Source organism: Vicia villosa, linkage group LG6, assembly GCF_029867415.1.
Source record: "Vicia villosa cultivar HV-30 ecotype Madison, WI linkage group LG6, Vvil1.0, whole genome shotgun sequence".
NCBI classification, from domain to species: domain Eukaryota; kingdom Viridiplantae; phylum Streptophyta; class Magnoliopsida; order Fabales; family Fabaceae; genus Vicia; species Vicia villosa.
The window spans coordinates 78,904,138-78,924,781 of record NC_081185.1 but is presented as its reverse complement, the minus strand read 5'-3'; the positions used below and the strand labels follow the sequence as shown (position 1 = coordinate 78,924,781).

Genomic DNA, 20,644 nt, shown 5'->3' with positions numbered 1-20,644 from the left:
AATGGAAAAAGAGCGAACAAAACCCACAAAAGTTTTAAAACAAAACTAATAAAATAAAGAGAAAATGGTACGGCGGTTGGTTATCAAGGGGATGAGAAAAGATTGATGGGATCAGAAAAGAATATTTTTTATGGTTTTTATCTATGCTCGGCAAGACGTTCGCATCTTGTGCCTACATACACCTTGAGTGTAATAGGGAAGTCAGAGCATTAGTTATGCTCACAAAGAAAACACAATGATTTGTTTTGATTTATTTTAAATGAAGAGACACTTTGTCATCTCAAAGGAGAAAACTCAACTAATCAACCATAAGCATGATAACACATGGATCTTTGCATCACAGGGAAATAAGGACTCCAACTTGGAAAAAGGTCAACAAGTATGCCACTAGCTCTTTCAAATGGAAAAGAATCAACACGATATCAATCAATATCATGGGGATAGGAGAATTACATCTCAACTATGATGATTACTCATGTCTAATCTTTAAGAAAAGATTTTAAAAGGAAAAGCCAAATGGCAAAAAATGAGTTTTTGTGTTTTGTTTGGAGAACTATCTCAAGTGGTTCCCTTAGGCAAGTGATACTTGAACATTTCCTCCTTTAATTCTGAAAGAGTTTTGATATGCTTAAGATGTTTTAGCATTTATTCAAGAAAATATTTGACGATCACTATACAAAATTAAGGTTTATTGTGAAAGAGTTTAAGTTTGAAAACAAGAAGATTTTTGAAAAGAGGGAGAAGATTTTGAAATTTAAGAAGATGGGCAAGCGATGAAGGAACTATCCTAAAGCACAAATTAAAAGCTAAGGACAAGAAATATCTAACCAAAAAAGAAGCAAACACTTGACATAAAGTCAACATAAGCATTCATTTCCTTTGGATTAAGCCCGTAAGTACCATATAACCAAACAATCATATATAAACCAAGCTAGGTATTAGATAAGATCAAACAATAAGTCAAGTAAAAGTGCTTCATATGAATCCTAAATGTATTAGATGACTTTGTATCAGATGAAATTATATCAGATGATTTGCTTCAAGGTATCAGATAAAGTAAACATGCATCAGATGAAAACAAAAAGACAAACATCCAAAGACCACAGAGAAATCCCAAAGTCCCAAGTAAAATGAACCAAATGAAACCATATGTATCAGATGAAAGCTCGAACTCAGGGGATATATCCTAAGTCAAAAAGTCAAATTCCTTAAGTAAGGTATATGAACCACATTCCAAGTCCACAATTAAGTCTTTTAGGGTTTTTCCTTTATTAGGCTTAATTGCAATTTTGATCCCTCTATTTATCTTCTTTTTTATTTTGGTCCCCCCATTTTTAAAACCACGATTTTGGTCCCCTTTTGAATTTTCTATTGAAAAGGGACAAAAATAGAGACTAATTTTGCAGAAAAAAGCAAAATAGAGGGACGAAAATTGCACAGAAAACTTTAAAAGGGGACTAAAATAATGGTTTTTAAAATAGAGGGATCAAAATCAAGAAAACAAAAAAATAGGGGGACTAAAGTTGCAATTAAGCCTTATTAATATTGATTTTACCGATTGATCTGAACCAAAAGTGGGCCAGAGACTTCTTGCACATTGTTGGTGATGAGGAGTAGGAGGGTGTACCTGCAAGGCACTCCAATGCTAAAGTAAGTAGGAGCACATATATGTTTGAATGTTTTTAGGATTAGAATTGAATTATCTGACCCTCTCAAATGAGATAGTTTTTATATTGCCCCCAGCGCTTGACCATTGGTCCATATTTTGGGTTGGATCGAGGATCTAGACCCAAAATTTGTGACTACCAGGAATATATGAGTATGTTTAGAAATCCTAGGAGGCTTCCTGAAACTAGTCGTTGGTCTGGTAAAGACGTACTTCTGGCCGGTTGCCCAGCGAGCAGAAGGTTCTTTGTCCCCGACTGAGGGGCAAAATGGATGTCTTGCTGCTGGCATAGGTGGAGGTCTGAAAATCAATGTTGACCACACTCTTGACTTTGAACAGATGAAAACCCTAGCTGAGGGAATTTTCTTGATCCGCTTGATTCACTTTTTTTTTGCAAAATAAACAAAAGAAAGCCATGCATATTTTTGTATTTTGATTAGAGGTTAGTGAAACATAATGGCTATAAACACAATAGATATAACACACACAACAAGGTAATTGGTGATCTCCACATAGGTGAGCTCAAAGATAAAGAGGGCTACGAGGTACCTAAGCATGTGATCTTGATGTAATACATAAATGCAAATGAGGTGGGATCTTAGGGGTAAAAATTAGAGTATGACAGGTGCCCCTATTTAAGTTTCTTTTATCCAAAGATATGAAGATTGAATTAAATTTATTACACATTGCACTTATTTTGTTATTTAGTTTATGTTGCAATTACACTTTGTTCAAAGTTTATTTTGATTTGTATTTTGTACTATTTTGTTGGAGTGATTACTATGTTTAGAATTTGAATTTAATTTGCCCAAAAATACATTGAATTTAAATTTGGTAGATATCATGATTTTTTTAGAGATCGTGTCATCTAAATTGACCGGCTTATTAACTATATAGATTTTTACATAAACTGGTTTAATCAATTGAGTTATTTGATTTATCCAACTTAATTTAGCCATGTGATTCAATCGATAATTTAATAATTTGACCAATACACTAGTGACACAATTTCATCAATTTGATGATCGGTGCAATTTTTAAAAAAAAAAAAAAACACACACACACACACACACACACACACACACACATATATATATATATACACACACACACATACATAAGATAAAAAAATTGGTGGGGCTATAGCCACAATATGCCTTAAGGTAGGTCAGCCCATGTCTGAATACCATGTTGAAATGCGAGAGACTAAGATGCATTTGAATATACCGTGTGTTTTTGAAAAACACTACAAAGACTTTAATATATTTAGAGAGATAACATTTAATTACATGATATAGTCGATGTCGGACTATTCTATATACAAATATTTTTAACACAAAATATTCACAAACATCAACAATAAAGTAGTTTTTGGATTTTGGTTTTGGTACTGTCTTGATGGGTTTAGATCTGTTGATGGTGGATCTAGCCTTTTGTTTTCAGTCATGTTGATTTTTAGTTGCTTGGACTATTATCTGCAGGGTCCCTTGGGTCTGATATGGTTGCTAGGTTATTTTGTTGATTGTTGTTCTTTTGTTGTATCTTATTTGTACATTCAGTTGTCCTTTTCGTACTTTACGTGCTTTATGACTATCTTCTTTGTACTTTGGTAATTTTCATCCGCTTATTAATATATTATTTTACCATTAAAAAAATATAACTTTAAAAATCCTTAAGATTAAACAAAAAAAATTTCCTTCAAATATTAGAATTAAAATATAGTCTCGCTTAATTCAAGTTGGTTGTATACAAATAGTTAGGAGTGTTCGTAGTGCGGTTTGGGCGGTTTTTACGCTGAAAGTCATCGAACCGCAAGTGAAAAACGCACGCAGTTTGGTTTGGTTCGGTATGCTTTTAAAAATAAAACCGAACCAAACCAAACCAAAACAAATCAAACCAAATCAAACCAATCCAATATGGTTTGTGTTAGTTCGGTTTTTTACTAGATTTTTATTGATTCATACATACATATATAAGACAACATAATTTTGTGTTTAGTCCTTCGTACATGATTATAAAATAAATATATTGTTCAAATAAGCATATAATTTGAATGCATAAATATGAATTGCGTTTTACAATTTTATCTTATGTCTAATGGATAATATTCATCAATTTGCGTTCTTAAATAAATTTGAAATACTCTTATATTTCATATATAAAGGGAGGCAAAAATAATGTCCATTAAACTTCTTTTAATTCTATCCTTATCAACTTTTTTCGTATATATTTCATACAAAGAATATGATAAAATACAGACATAATACATGTTGATTTTTCTAAAGAATTTAAAAAAATATAATGGTTTGTAGGTTTTGTAACATAATGCAGTTTGATTTGGTTTGATTCGGTTTACAAAATACAAATCGCAAACTGAACCAAATCATGTGATTTATTAGAAAATGACCCGAACTAATTCAAATCAAATGCAGTTTTTGCGGTTTTCAATTTGATTTGATTTAGTTAACGATTTTCTATTGGGCCGGTTCGATTTTAAACACCCATATAAATCCATCAGAAAAAGTTAAAAAAATATATACTAAAGAAATCAAAACCATAAAATCCCTCAAGAAAATTAAAAGTTGCAAATAGTTATTGAATAGAGCTCTTCATTTGGTAGATTTATTTGTGAGCACCAACTGTACTCTTAGCAGCATCTGCAACATCTTGTGCCTTTGCCTTCATTTGCTGACCAGCCTACAACAACATAATCATTTCATCCGTTTGAGAAATTGATCCATTTAGACTAACCATTCTGTTATTTTTTCCAAACTTTTGCTTGCACAAACATTAATATAATAATTTTGCATTTTAATTTTCAAAGTTGGTGTGCCCGCTTTGCTCTACCATTATTTTTTTACGAAATATATTTAAACAGAATAGACATATTCGTTTGTCAATCCCAATAACACCAACAACCGTAATTACATTAAATCAACTTTATTTTCTCAAATTGTTATTAAATTATTATTAGTATCCATGTATGATTTAAATATATCTAACCTCTTGACAAGACTCATTTACAGATTGAGTTGCATTGCTTGCCTTGTCTATAATATTGCTTCCCTTCTCCTAAATCAAAAATCCAATTATATTAAACTATAACATTACAATATTTAAAATAATATACAAAATATTAAAAAAAAACATTATATACATGTTGAAAGTAATAAAAACTCACTTGAGCTTGTCCCATGGCTTGGCTAGCTTGATGGCTTGTATCATGTGATTGATTCATCTTTTAAGATCTTAAAAAAATGAGAAAATATAACTCAAGTTCTACTTTGTCTTCTAAATACAATTCATTATTGTGTGTGGCATTATATAGCTTTTCAAATTTATGAACTAAGTAACACATGTAATTACTTACACCATTTATTTGAGATGCTTAAATTTGGGCTTAAGACTAGGAAATTTAATACATATTTGTAAAAATGATTGATATTGAAACATGACCTGTTACAAGGCTAAAATTTAAAACATAATACTAAAAACAGAAATGTTACCTTTACACTCAATGCTACTCCTTCACCGTATTATTATACGGTTTGAATTTTTTAAAATCTTTAATAATTATTTTTTATTTATTGTAACATAAACAAGCACATGGTTATGCTGTATTTTAATACGGTGTAAATATTAGGTGTTAAATTTTGGTGTACATATAGCAACCCTCTACTAAAAATAGAATGTACTTTATTATCTAATCCTCAACGTGTTAAAAAACGTAATATATATATATATATATATATATATATATATATATATATGGAATTTAAGATCTACCATATTATTTATAAAATAATTTTGTCTTAAATAGTGATTTGATCCATGTAAGTATGCGCTTTTCTTATTTTGGTTACTGTATTTTTTTGTTGACGAAGTCCTTAGATGTTGATTTCTATTTGAATTCACTCAATGACGTTGATATAGCTAACGTTGCTGATGTGGATTTACTTTTTTAAGTTTCAATTGCCGATGATGATTTATTTTTTTAACTTCCAATTATTGATGTGGCTTTGCTCTATTGTTCCTCCAAAAACCCTAAATAGTGTTTCACTTATAGTTCCTATATTTAGAGTTGAAACAAATCAGAGAATCAAAGGGAGGCGTTCGTGGTAGACGTGGGGAGATTGTCACCGAGGTAGAAGAAGGTATCTATCCATTATACAAGCTTCATTCATTTTCCAAGTTTAACATTTTCTTCGGTAGAGGTAGACGAAGCAAGCTATTGACTAATGTAAAGTTATTTCATTTCATCCTTTTTTTGGTGTTTGTTCGTCAAAATCAAAAGGGGAAGTTCAGATATGAGTTTTAGTTTGAATTTTCATCATAGGGGTAGATTTGTTAGGGACTGTGTATTCTATTACAAAGGGGGACATAAACATGTAGTAGAGGACATTGATCTTGATACATGGAGCCACTTTGAAGCTACCAGAATATTGAAAGACATTAGTGATCTTGATCCTTCAAAATATAGGTTATGATGGTATAATAATGGTGCAAATCTTGCTGTAGCAGCCAACACAACCTCAACCAAATGTGGGTGATGTAACATCTACACCTGTTATGAGTGTTACACCCATACATGTTTAAACTACTGCACATGAATATGATATAACTCTTTATGTACTTGATTATATTTTGTCTGCACCGGTTAAACATGAGGTACCTCAGGCAGCTACTTCTTCAGCAGCAAAAACTCCTGAAGTTCTTAAATCACTCGTATTTCTGCAGATTGTTACAAATATTTTTTCAACATATTATTTAATCTGATACATTGTTTCATTAGTTATTCAAAAAGAGATGAGCAAAGAAAACGTTTCAAGGAAATTGAACTTGAAAGTGAGTAGAAGTGATAAAACAATGGTTCTAAAATGCAAGAACCTCAAGGGAGAAGGAAGTGATCCAACACAACCTATGACTTTGTAGACATGAAGCATCTTAGTGATGTATTTGGGGTGATATCTTTATGTTATGTACTTTGAAACCTCTTTAAATGAATTTTGAGACTTTTTTTATTGAGTAATTTGAAACCTCTTGTTTATGTTGTGAGAATTGGATCGAACTATAGTGGGTTGAAGGGTAGCTTCTGGTTCGATAAGATTTATGCATGCCATCAAAGTATTCTTATATGCTAGTGTTGAAGACCTACATACTGTAGTCGAAGAGTGTTATAGTATGTGGGAGTCAAAATTCCAGGGTTGTTACTATTTTGAATTGGGCATGTTTGTTATGTTCAATTGTTTAAGTTAACTTGTACCCTAAGTTAGCTTGTAATGGGTATTTGTGCAAAAGCCCATTAGTTTAGTATGATATGTTTATTATAAAGAGCATACTAGTCTCTCATCATTGTATACAACAAATCCTAGTTTAGGGTGAGAGGGTTATTTGTTATTCTTGCAACACTTGTAATCTTGTTTCAAAGAGAAATAAAGAATAACACTTGAAATTCTAGCCTTCAGACTCAAGATGTCTTATGACTTGTTGGGACATCTGATCTGACACATCATTCAACAGACATATTCATGAATTAAAATAATATTGGAAAGTAATTGAACACATAAGATTGTTAATCCAGTTCAGTGTATAACAACATCTACTATAGGGGCTACCGAGCCAGGAAGGAAATCCACTATTAGCAGTATCAATTCAAAGTACTATACAAACAACCTCTGGTTCACACGTAAACAACCTCCAGTTTACTGACTTCTCACTTAATTCATACCCAGTGCAACTTTTACCTAAGAACTTCCTAGATAAGAGAAACCCCTCTCACTTTCAATCACCGCAATAATGTCTCACACTAACGACACACGTTATTGATATTGACAACCCTAAACCACAATTGTCAATTATAAATAATACACGATTAAGACTCACTTAATCAACAAATACTTGTTCTTTCTTAAAAGCTTTGATCAAGAACAATAGCTTGAAACACAAGAAACACACACTTAGATAATTGTATCAATGATACCTAAGTGACACACATACATTCAATACTTAGCACCGTATGAATGCATGACAGAACTTACAACTCGACAAAACAGTCCATATCTTATATCAACATGATAATAGAGAGGCTTACAATAATAGGAAAAACCCTAACCTAATCCTGTAAGCTTTGCTTTTCAAAAGGTTTGTAACTTGCAATTCATAGCACACATATGGTCTGGACTTGGGCTTCAAAATGCAGTACGGAGACTGCTAGAGATCTACAAGATATTCTCCATGAAAATAGATCTTCAATCATTAGTTTCCTAAATATTCTCCAAATTTAGAAAACAATCAAATCTCTTTAACTTAGATAAAATATTTTATCCTTAGGTTAAGCAATATATTGGATTGCATAATATTCTCCACATATTCTGCATCTGTAACAACCTAACCAGATTCCAAAAGCCCAACTTAACACTTAGTCATGATGTTAGATGATCTTTGCATAGGACATCTTGTTCGACATGTTATACCAGATGTAGTAAATAGAACATCATGTTCGACATATATCTTTTACAATGTTGAAACATTCTATCTAACATGTTTCTGTCTAATTTGTTTTACTAAAATTAATGCCTACAATACAAATAAAGAATCTACAAAAGTTATAACCAATCCTTATTGTTCTTCTTATTTTATCATCTTTTATACTCTTGTGTGTTTCTTGATCACAAAGAAATGGTTTATATTTTGTTTATCAAGGCATCATTTTCACAACATATGTATTTTGATACAAGTTTATGTGTATTGGATGACAAAAAACATAATCCTTTTGGGTTATATGCATTTTGCTTATGTTAGACAAGTTCAATTTATGCCTTTCTTTTTTTTTTGGTAAGAAAAAGGGCCTAAGCCCAACAACACAAAAAACTACACAACTATCCTAGGAAAAACTATTTTCATAAAATTGATATTTAATAATGTGTTAACAAAATTAGGGGCATCTTCTCAAAAAACCACCTTATGTACACAAACAAACTTGATGCAGTGGAAGATTTAGTTAAATGGGGTATGCCTTTGACTTGATGCAGTGGGATGATATGTTATGAATGAGTTTATGGACTCTTTTTTCCTTTTTTTTACTACGGATATGAATGAGAAATATTATATGTGGAAATTATGGAAAAGACTCAAAATAAAAATGGTTGTCAAACTCGCGGGTAGACTCGTAAACTCGTACGAGTTTACGAGTCTAGGAAGCTAAAACGAGTAAACTCACGCATAGAATCTTTTTTTGATAGACTCGAGTAGACTTAGATAGACTCGTACAAAATCGTATAAACTCGCGAGTCTATGGTGAGTTTACGAGTTTATAGGTTTTTTTGAATTTTTATTTTCTTTTTTTTGAAAAAAAAAACCCAAATTCCTAATTTTTTTACTTTTAAAGTAAACCCATTATTTTATTGCTTGTATGGGAAATAGAAACATCTCTCTCCTAGTCTCTTCTTACGACAAAGTTTCTTCCTCCCTTCATCAACGACATGGTCGCATTTGTCTATCTCTTGTTGTGTTCGTGTTTGTTAGCGTAAATCAATCATTCATTGTGTTACTGTTCTCTTATATTTTCACTTGGATGTTTATCTTGTGTTCTCTTGTGTATGTTTTCTTGTGTAAATATGATCTACTATTTTATATTAATCAGATACATTGAACGCAAATCCCCCTGTATCAATTTGTATATGACAAAATGGTTTAAAAGATTTATGATTTACGGTAGAATAAAGTTTTGTCTGTCTTGCAATAATGCATTGTTCACATGGTTTTTTTATGGTTTTTACTAACTAATTAGTTATAAATAATAATTATAAAGAACTTTTGTGTCCAAGTGTTGTAAGGAGGTTTGGAGCTATTAACATATCTTTTTATGATTTTTTACTTTACGTATTATCCAATTAAAAAAAGAATTAGTATTTTAAGTCTTTAACTACATTCTTTGCTATTTTATTTGTTTAATTGTCGAGTTTTGTTTGTTAAATTTGTTGTAGAGTATGAAATTTAAAGTTAGATGTTAATTGGTATTTTATTATATATATATATATATATATATATATATATATATATATATATGTGTGTGTGTGTGTGTGTCAAATATTAGGTATTTCAAGGTTTATAAATATATGTGTGTGCCATATATTAGTCACTTACAGGTGTTTGGATATCATTTTTAATTTTCCATAGACTCGTACGAGTTTGCGAGTCGAGTCTACTGACCCTTTACGAGTATAAGTAGACTCGCGAGTCTGACAACCTTGAATAGAAGTCTTATTGGGGATTGAATAAAGTAAAAAGACTCGTCGGGGAAAAACAAAGATATCCTAGAGATCAGTCAGAATAACAAGAAATATCCTGCAATACTTGAAATAAAATCGATAAACCCTGGAAAGATATTAGGAACATCCAGAAAAGCATTGGATGTATGATGAGACCGAATCTGAAGATACGTCAGTGACATTCAGGAAAGAATTGGATGAAAAAGAAACTTCCGAAAATACATCAGAGACATTCAGGGAAGCAATGAATGTTACAAACTCTAGAAAATACATCTGAAACATCCAAGAAGCAATAGATAAAGAAAATCCCATCTGAAGATACAACAAAGATATTTAGGGAAGCATTAAATGTGACAAACTCTGGAGAATACATCTGAAACATCCAGGAAAGCATTGGATAAAGAGAATCCCATCTGAAGATACACCAGAGACATTCAAGGAAGCATTGAATGTGACAAACTCTGGAAAATACATCAGAAATATCCAGCAAAGCATTGAATGTAACAAAACCAATTTGAAGATACATCAGAGTTATTTAGGAAATATTGAATGCAACAACTCTAGAAAATACATCAGAAACATCCAGAAGAATGTTGAATGTAACAAGAAACCAATCTGAAGACACATCAGAGGCATTTAGAAAAGCATTGAATGTAACAACTCTAGAAAATACATCAGAAACATCTAGAAAAGCATTGGATGAACAAGAATCCAATCCGCATATACCTTAGAGATGTTAAAGTAAGCATAGAATATAACAAGAGACAATAAACCTCAAAAATATGTCTAAGACATCCAAAAAAATCTTTGGATGAAAGGAAACTAATTTGGAGATTTTGAGTAGACATCCAGAAAATATTGGATGGAGAGTTTCCAACATAATCTTCTATCTTATCTATTTCCTTATTTTGAAGAGATCTAATATTTTCCAAAGCCTACCAACATGGTAAGTTGTTTTCCTGACTACACGTTATTTTAATTTTTCATGCGTTACTATTCTCTGAGTGACTGGTCTAATGTTCTCTTCAGTTCAAAAGGACTTCAAAACTAGAGCCTCTTAGTGCGCCTCAGTTTCAAGAGAAAGGTTCGCCTTTCAGATAGGGGAGGCAAACGGGAATGCCTTTCCCGCAAGAAAACAGGGTGGGGAGGGCATAGTTGAGAGTGCATGCATAAAGTGTTGGTCTGCCCCGCAAAAAAGTGAGGCCGGGGAGGGCTAAGCCCGCGGGCACTAGACATTTTAAGCCTAAAAATGCAAAAATTTATGTTATTGTCTGTGTCTGCAAAAGTCTGCATAAAAAATTGGGCAAGGCGGTCAAATTAGAGGGTGAGGGCCTAAAACCTTGGTCTGCCCCGCACTAAAGTGCGGAAAAAACGGGCATGCCCAATGGGCCGGGCCCGTTTTGTCACCCCTACTTTCAGATTAGTACACCTCCACGATTATTTACCCCAGCATTAGCTCAACCATCACTCCATCTACCAAGAATTTCATAAGAGGGGTTAAGAAAGTATTTCTCAAGAGGTAATATTTCATCAAAGGTCTCTCATTCCACTAAGGAAAATTTAAACTCAACTTTACAACAAGAAATGTTCACTAAGATGGTAGAAGTAACATCACTACAAACTTCCCCTACCAAATAAAAGTAATTTAGAGACAAAAATCAGTGAAGGAAGTTATTCCCTCGTTAATTGTGATGTATTTTATGACAGAAAATCCTACAAATGATAAATTTTAAACGGGTGAAAATTAACGATGAAATTTGTGACGAATTTTTTCCGTCACAAAACTTTCCTCACAAATTTGATAAAAATAAATTTAATTTGGTTAAAGTAAATTTAGTGAGGGATATTGAGATGAATTTTCTTCCTCTCTAATATTTCCGTCATAAAAACATTAAAAGTTATCATCGATGAAATTGTGAAAGAATTGTTCCATTTCTAACATTTTTTATAAAATTAGTAGATTTAAATTATTTTTTTTATGACATTGTAGCTTAACTTTTTTTATTAAAAATCACAGTAAAATATTTTTTAAAAAGAAGCATAGATTGCTCCACTTATGCAGAACATGGGTTAACAGACTTGGAGAGTCTGTTACCAACTTTCCTACCTTTATCTCCTTTTTTTTTTTGCACGAAATTGCACCTATTCCAAACTTGTAACACTATATATAGAGCTAGGATTTTAGTTTTAGTTGATCTTGGAACGTATAGCGAAGCTCTGGCAAATTAAAGACACGATTTTTACTCTGAGATCAAGTTATATATATATATATATATATATATATATATATATATATATATATATATATATATATATATATATATATATTCAAGTTTTCCGTTTCAGGTTGTTTATTTACATGCTTTTCAATTTAATGTTTGTATGATCTCCATCTCTTCTACCATGTTTACTTCTTTAGTATTATGCATTATAGGTAATGTTTTGACTAAAATCATGTTCGGCTAAATAAGTTCGAGTCCGGTATGTGAGGACCGTCGTTTTGATGGGACTCGATAATTATGTTCGCCTTAATAATTGTTTGCAAATTCTGTTTTGGTTTTAGTTTTTAGACTTAATTTAAGTAACCTTGTCATGAGAGTGAGAGGTTACTTACCACGATTTTGTCACGAGAGTGAGAAATCTATTAAGGTTCAAACTGGCACTGCGAGAACGTGAGGGTTGAACTGGATAGTAAAAACTAGGCATCAATCCTAAAGAGGGCGATTGCGCTTTAGGTATCGACTAGGATTTAATTTGTTTCTAAAATGCGATCCTTAATTAAAATGGGCGAGCGAGAGAAAAATCTCATGGTTAGGGAACGTGACTTTATTCAAAATCACAATAGTGAGAGGTTTAGTCTTTAAATTATTATTTCCTACGAAGCACCTCTTAAGTTCAGGCGAGTCAACGAGTTATGAAGTCCTAGAGACGCGCAAAATACACATTTTGGTCTCTTATTTTCTAGACTATCTTTTTCTCAAGTCTTATTTTCTCACTGGTAATATCATTCGCCTTAGCTAAACATGGTAACAATTCGATAACATTAGTTTGACTGTTAGTCCTTGTGGGTTCGATATCTATTAAAATTACGCGATAGACTGTGCACTTGCAGACAGTGAATCCGGTAGATGTTAAAGTCGCGATCAAAATGTTTAATAAAGATATATAAAAATTAATTTCATCTTATAGATGATATAGATAAAAATAATAATATATATTTCTTGTTTTCTTAAATATATGTTTAGTATTTTATATTATATATAAAATTTTAAATAAAGGAAAATAAAAAATTAATAGAGAAAAATCTCATATAAATAAGTCATCAACATAAAATATAAATAAATTCAATTATGAAAAATCAAAGTCTAACAAAATGATTTTGTTAGCATAATGATTAAATTAAAAATAAAAGAATACTTGGATACAATTTCTTAGATGTGGTTTGAACTATTTTTCAATGAAAATATGATAAGTGTATAATTTTCTCATACACATATGTATTTTTCTACTATTTACTCCTTAAATGATGTTAAAGTTCATTTGTCGTATTTTTATTGACAAATAGCATAAACCACACCTAGGAAATTGTAGGTAAATTTTCTCCTTAAAAATAAACTTGAAGAGGATAAAAAACCTTTTATATAAAAAAACTCAACTCATTTTCTAAAGAAAAAAATTCATTGGCTGCTTTGATTTTCCATTTTTATTAATCTTTTACTTTTTTTTTTTTTAGGTTTTCCCCTTTCAATTAAAATTTTCCACTCTATTTTTTTTGTTTGGATTTCTCTATTTTATTTATAAATCCTAAGGCTTTGCTTGCGAGTTTGAAATGAAGGGGAAAAAAAGGCATCCGAAAACGAATTTTTTAAAAAATATAAAAAAATATTTGACATTTTTTAAAAATAATTTTGTATAAAACCATAAAATTGTGTTTATTATTACTATATTTTTAATTTTCAGAATATTGAAACAACATATATTTGGAAAATTTATATAAATCTTTAAAATCTTCATTCGATACAAATTTTGAGTTTCCATAATTAAGAGATTTTAGGTGTTATGAAGGAAAACATACACTCCAAAATCTTCTAAATCAAAATTTTTCTATTCTCTTCATCTAATCTTTCCTATATTTCAAAGTCTCTTCCTCCATTCCCCTCCTCTTCAAACTCGCAAAGACAACATAAGTATTTTCTTTTTTATTTCATTGCTTAGATGTACTTCATTTCAGTTTCTGCCTCCACCATTCACTTCCACATCATAAATCTTAGATCTGCATTGTTTCCAAGGATTGTATAAGATTTGACTATCTAATTTTTATTTTAATCTAAATATTTGATAAATTATAGAATCACGGTGTTTTATTAGTTCTATTGCTTTAAAAAATGCTAAGGTTCAAGGTCAGAATTTTTGTAGGCATGTTTCACCTTATATTTTTTTATTGTTATGAAATGTTAGATATTGAAGAATTTTAAACATTGTTGGAGATATTATGGAGAGGTATATGGAAGTGGAGACTTATTTAAAGAGTCAAATGAAAGACATGTCTATTTTTTTTATGCAAACAGGAGATACAATAGAGTTAAAGGATGGGAGAGCCTAATCCAAGTTTTAGACCCAATGGCATTACCACCACCAACCAAGCTATGAGCCTCAGCATTGAATTGACGACTAACAAACATAATAGAAGCAAAAGCAAAATGGCTTAACAGACACCTAATATCTACTGCCACAGGCTCAATGGCCGCAACGACATGTCTATTTTATTAAGAATGTATCATGTAAATTTCTCATTAATATTTTGTGACATTGAATAATTAAAATAATATAGAAACACTCACCACCATTGAGAGGTTGATGACTTGAGTCTATAAATAGACAATTGGTATTTTGTAAATTATCATCCAAAAAGTCAATGTCACTACCTTCTTTCACTAGGACAAATAACGTTTTTTATGACGAAACTTACACCTCGAACAGTGAAAAAACGAGGGTATAGGTCCTGGGAGCACCATATTTTATTTATTTTTTTAATAAAAAACTTTGGTCCCCAGATATTTAGTAAAACCGAGGTAAGTTAGCAATAAGGGATCCCGCTTCAACACCCAGTTATTGCATTTTATGTTTTTTTCAATTGTTTAATTGATATTTCTCACTTACCGCCTTTCCAATGAAGTTTTATTTTTTTTTAATTTTTTAATTTGTTCCAACTGAGAAGTAAAATATTTTGCATTAATAATTTCAAATACTAATTTCAAAATCTTATTATAATACTTTAACCCCTCGGTTTGATGAAAAAGCTGACGTGATATATCTTTTAAATGAATTCCCACCATATGGCGCTATGAATTTTTTTTTTATATTTCATATTTTTAACAATTGGTTTTTGTGTAAAACCAACGTGAAACTAATTTTGCATGAAATACTTCAGAGTACTATCTAGTTTCTAACTTTTCATTTACCTATCAAGACTCAAAAGTCAGATCGTCATTTTGCAAAAAACCCTAGGCGATTTTCAAGTTGATATTCACTAGTACAAAAATGTTAATTTACACCCGTTTTTTATTAAATTTACACCCATTATTTTTAATAAAAATCGGGTGTATATCCACAGGGTGAGAAATGTCTAACGCATTTACACCCTATTTTAAAACGGGTGTAAATACGTTCGTAATTACTCCCTATTTTAAGAATATCGGGTGTAAATATGTTCTACGTTACACCCTATTTTAACAAAAATCGGGTGTAATTTGGCGTAATTATGTTTTTAATTACACCCTATTTTAACAAAAATCGGGTGTAATTACGTTTTTAATTACACCCTGTTTAAATAAAAATCAGGTGTAATTGGGTATAATTACATTTTTAATTACACCCTGTTTTAATAAAAATCAGGTGTAATTGGGCATAATTACATTTTTAATTACACCCTGTTTTAGTAAAAATTGGGTGTAATTGAGCGTAATTACGTTTTAATTACACTCTGTTTTAATAAAAATCGGGTGTAATTACGTTTTAATTACACTCTATTTTAATTAAAATTGGGTGTAGATATGTTCTTAATTACACCCTATTTTAATAAAAATCGGGTGTAAATATGTCATTTATGAATGAACAATTATATTATATTTAAATCTATTTACACCCTATTTCATATACACCATTTAGTTATATTTCATTTTCAGTCATAATATTGCAAATACTATAAAATCATATTTTAACTAAGTCAAAATATTTTTAATATTAACCAAAAAGTATACAATATCATGTGCATTCATAATATTTCAAGTACTATAAAATCATACACATAAAATGGCCTCCTTTACCATAAACAGTGAGTGGATGACCAACAACAACCTGAACACAAAATCGATTCAACGCAGTTCCAAATATAGCATCATAATCAAACCTATTACACAGCTCTTCATGCATTGCAGTCTCGTCTGTTTTTACTCCGTATACCACTCCTTGATTCAGATCAGTTGCCTGAATCCCCCAAGCTTTACAAGTGAAAGCTATGTTATGTGAATCACGCACCTTGCTTAAATGATAGAACGAGCTAGGTTGCTTCGGATATGGCAAAGTGCCAGTTCTCCCAGTGTGAGTAATGGTAATATAACCTTCCTCAATATCAATATTCGGAGTCCCGTATTCACCCATTGTCCCAAGCTTAACCAAATGGCAATCCTCTTTATACTCTTTTATAGCACATTCAGTGTCCCAAAAACATTGTTTTGCTGCCTATACACCGCTCTCACAGATCTATCATAGAAAGATGGAGGGCGGTCACCCAACCACAATATCCATCTCCACCAATGACCATGACTCACTTCGGTTTGAAAGGCTCCCCGGAACTAGTTTGAACCACAATATCCTTTCTTTGTCTGAATTAACAGGACGATCCCGCCTATCATTGATTGCAGAATTGCTATCGACATCATTTCTAGGAGTAGAAACACGTGTGCCTAACCCATCTTGTTGAGAGACGCCATCTGATTTTCCAGCTCCAGCAGTTACATTAGAAAGGCCCGACCTACAAAAATATACATAAAAATATCATTTACCTAGCATAGCCTACACTATAAAGATAACCAACAGGAACTTGTTTTTTCAGAAAAATAAAAAAACTGTTACATGATATCTTCCATTGAAGATCCTTAAAATCAGAGAGCATAATCCCTCACAACAATATCTACTTATATAAAAAGATTTGTTTGAAGCCTTTCACCATTAACAATATAAAAGGAAAAAACCACAAAAGCTCTCTCATTTTTTTTTTCTTTTCAGTATTGCACTTTGTCCGTCAAAGAAAGAGAATCGAACAAATTACCATTGGTAGAATGAGTGCGTTGTATATATCCAAAACCATATTTAAATGTGACTAGTAATTTACAGTGAGGCAATACTACACCCTTCCCTGCCTAAAGTAGAATTTAGACAAGGAACACTTTAATTCCAAGAACAATCAATGAAACTTTTCCGATGCTGGAAGTCCAAAACTATAATAATCTAGTCATGGTTACTAAAGCATAAAATTTATAGCTAATAAATAAATTGGAAAAAGTAAGATATAAATCTTACCCATATATATTGTCTTATTATTTTACCAAAACTTTCATCTTGAATATTCATCTTAATTATATTTTCGACTTTCACAATTTCAACTTGGATTTTGCTTCAATACTAGTTGTAAGCAAAATGAAAGTAGCAATACAGTAACAACAACAAATAGTAAGTAATGAAAAGGCATAAACTAACCTGCCCTGCAAAAGATGGCCAAGGCCAAAAGCACCGAAAAAAGTAAGAGATCATGGGAAGACCATATCTAAGAAAAGGGCCTTTTCCGCCCCATCTCTTGAAAGCCGAAGCTGATTTTTGAACTTTAGCTGTTTCTTTTCCAGCCTGACTTTGAAGTGTAGTCATTGATTACACAAGAAGAGTTATTCCTTTCAACTACAGAATTAGGGAAGGTACCTGATAGAGTGAAAGCATAAAAAATTCATTAAAATAACTATCACAATCTCAAACACACATTTTATCAAACATGTAACGTTCAAGGTGGATGGATAGAGTAATACAGTGATTGATTTTGAAGAGTTTGAACATAATCTCTTGCTCACACAAATTACTTACGGATGCCACTGGAGATAAAAGTTGAGGAACCTCATAAGAAGCCGTCGGCTGTAATGGCAAAAATACAAAAAAGCAATAGTTAGTGCTTGACTTAAATGCTGAATGGGGACCGGGGAAGAAAAAAAAGAAGAAAACACTATGTACTATAACTTTTAAGTTTTCCTAATTTCATGTTAGAAGTTAAAACCATGGAAAAAACTGTTGATGTGACTGATATAAAGAGTTATTCCTTAGTGTGGATACATGTGATGTGCCACCTAGTCATGCACTGGATTGATAAAGATAGGCAATTATTTGACCCAATAAGAACATGCAGTGAATCGGTGATGCAGCTAGTTGGACAAATACTGCATTGAGAAACTTACATTGGTATTGATTTAACCCAATTTTCCCCTCTTAATATGAGATTAAAGTAAATTGGCAACAGTTATACAAGAAAGATTGAATTGTTATCGATAAAAAAGAGCTGAAATTAGTAAAAATGTATGAAAGGCCTTACTTCTACTACGCATGAAGAGGGACCTTTTGGAAAGAATCGTACAGCGCCTCTGCCACATGAGAAATTGAGATTAGATTAAAACTGTGTGTTAAGCATGCTTATGCAGAATGTATTTTTATGGTGATTGTTATCGATTATGGTGATGTTAGGTAATAAAAACATAACATGACAGGAAAGAACGGAGATGAAATCTTGTTATGCGCGGATTTGTATTTGAGTGTCTAACATGAGGAAAGCGAAAACAGCACTTGAGAGGCTGACACATAGTTTTTCGAGGAATAAGATAACGTCTCCGATCACATTAACACGCCCAATCCGTAAGATGTTATAGCAATCTGCAGAAAGAAAAATTAACAGAAAAGAATGACTCACCGAGTAAGTAATGAATTGAAACTACTTTCTCGGGTATAATCTTATCTTCAAACTCAAATTATAGTTTCTATTGGACATATGCTAGTAGATTAGTTCAAACAAGTCAATTCAAACGGACTCCAAGTTACATTTGGGAAAGGGATTGAGATAATTGAGAAGAAAACAATGGTTGAAATTTATGTTCATCTAATATAATTTCTCGTGTGTATTTGATAGAGTATCAACCAGTGACTCAAGTTGATAGCATGGTTCATGAATATTTTTAAAAATGTAACAAAATAAAAAACTTAAGTTCTCACCTTGGTCAAACTAAAAGTAAGAAAGCTTTCTAAGGAAGGGTTTTAAGGCATACTTGAGAGCATGTAATACTGTCTTCAACGTTATGCCTGTTCCAATTATTGTCATCTGTATAAGCTTCCCAACGTGAAATGGAAATGCTTTGGTCCAAAATCATCGAACCCTGAACAAGAATATATGCAAATTAGCAAACAGATTTAAACCAGGACAATTTCATGTTACTGAATAGGTAATGTTCTGCAATAAAACAAGATGAATTGAACAGGTAGAAATATCACAATATATTAAGCTACAATATACTCTTGAATGTAATTGGTGAAATTTTAACGACTTGACAAAGAAGGTAAGAACCTTACATTAAGCAATAATGCAGTTCCCAGGGCATAAGCTTCCTTAAAAGTCACATATGCAGTATAATCAAAAATTTTATTTACTTATATTGCCAATTGATTAGTATTGATAATATGAAAAATATAAAGCAATGCAGCCAAAGTCAGTAACTCATGGAAGCACGCAGTAAACAAACAAACAAACCAGAGATTCTTCACTTTCCCCCTCCACAGGCTCTGCTAGTAGAGACACAATATTAGCCAAATGCTTTTGCAGATAAGACAGCTGATGTGCTTCTTCATCACCCTGCGACGGCGTAAACCGCTTACTGTTGCTCCGCACAAGCTGCAATTGCAAACCATTCAAAACCAACATCGACACTTTCACAACATCAAGTCAACAGAAATCACTCCAAACAAATTGTGAGCATCTCAATCCAATTACAGGAATTAAGCAATGCATTATTCATAACATCATATGAAAGTGTATTGCAAGGATCGAAGAAAGAAAACGGTGAATTCACCTGAAGCGGCGTGAGAGCGAACAAGTATCCATCAAAAGCGGAAGTGGAAGGCCAAACATCCGCTACAGCGGCGGAATCCTTAGGCGTCAGCGGGAGGAGACTCTTGTAGGATTGAATGTATAGAAACAAAACGAGATCATGAACATCGACGCTATCAGATTCGGATTCGGCAGGGAGAATCGAAACTCACAGCCACTATCTCACTCTTCTTCGCAAACTTGGGCCATTGTAACACAGATTCAGTGAAATGGGCGAATCTCAGTTTCGTGAATCTAGGTTTCAGAGATGAATCAGAGTTTCGTGAATCTAGGTTTAGGTGAATTTGGGTTTCGTGCGTCAATCTCAGTTTTGTAAATATGTTGAAACTATTTTTAGTCTCATTTTTCTTCTGTTAAAATGAATGGTGTGTTACTACTTTCTGATTAAGAGGGTATTAATTTTTCATTATTAATATTCACCTACTAATTAATTAATGTGTTTAAAAGAAATAGTTATTAACATAATTGATCAGATTATTTTATTCACCTAATAAATTTAGATCATTAATATTCACC

The 20,644-nt window shown here is 31.9% G+C and overlaps 2 long non-coding RNA genes across 2 annotated transcripts; both read right to left on the bottom strand.

Annotated features, from left to right (window-relative positions):
* Positions 1-3,980: 3,980 nt before the first annotated feature.
* On the bottom strand, positions 3,981-4,953 carry LOC131611709 (uncharacterized). Its single transcript, XR_009287100.1, has 3 exons — positions 4,848-4,953; positions 4,670-4,738; positions 3,981-4,363 (listed from the first exon to the last, which is right to left on the bottom strand). It is a non-coding gene; the product is annotated as an uncharacterized LOC131611709 (long non-coding RNA).
* A 13,638-nt stretch (positions 4,954-18,591) lies between these two features.
* On the bottom strand, positions 18,592-20,244 carry LOC131611708 (uncharacterized). The gene is made up of 4 exons (XR_009287099.1): positions 20,091-20,244; positions 19,594-19,912; positions 19,293-19,400; positions 18,592-18,903 (listed from the first exon to the last, which is right to left on the bottom strand). It is a non-coding gene; the product is annotated as an uncharacterized LOC131611708 (long non-coding RNA).
* Positions 20,245-20,644: the final 400 nt, after the last annotated feature.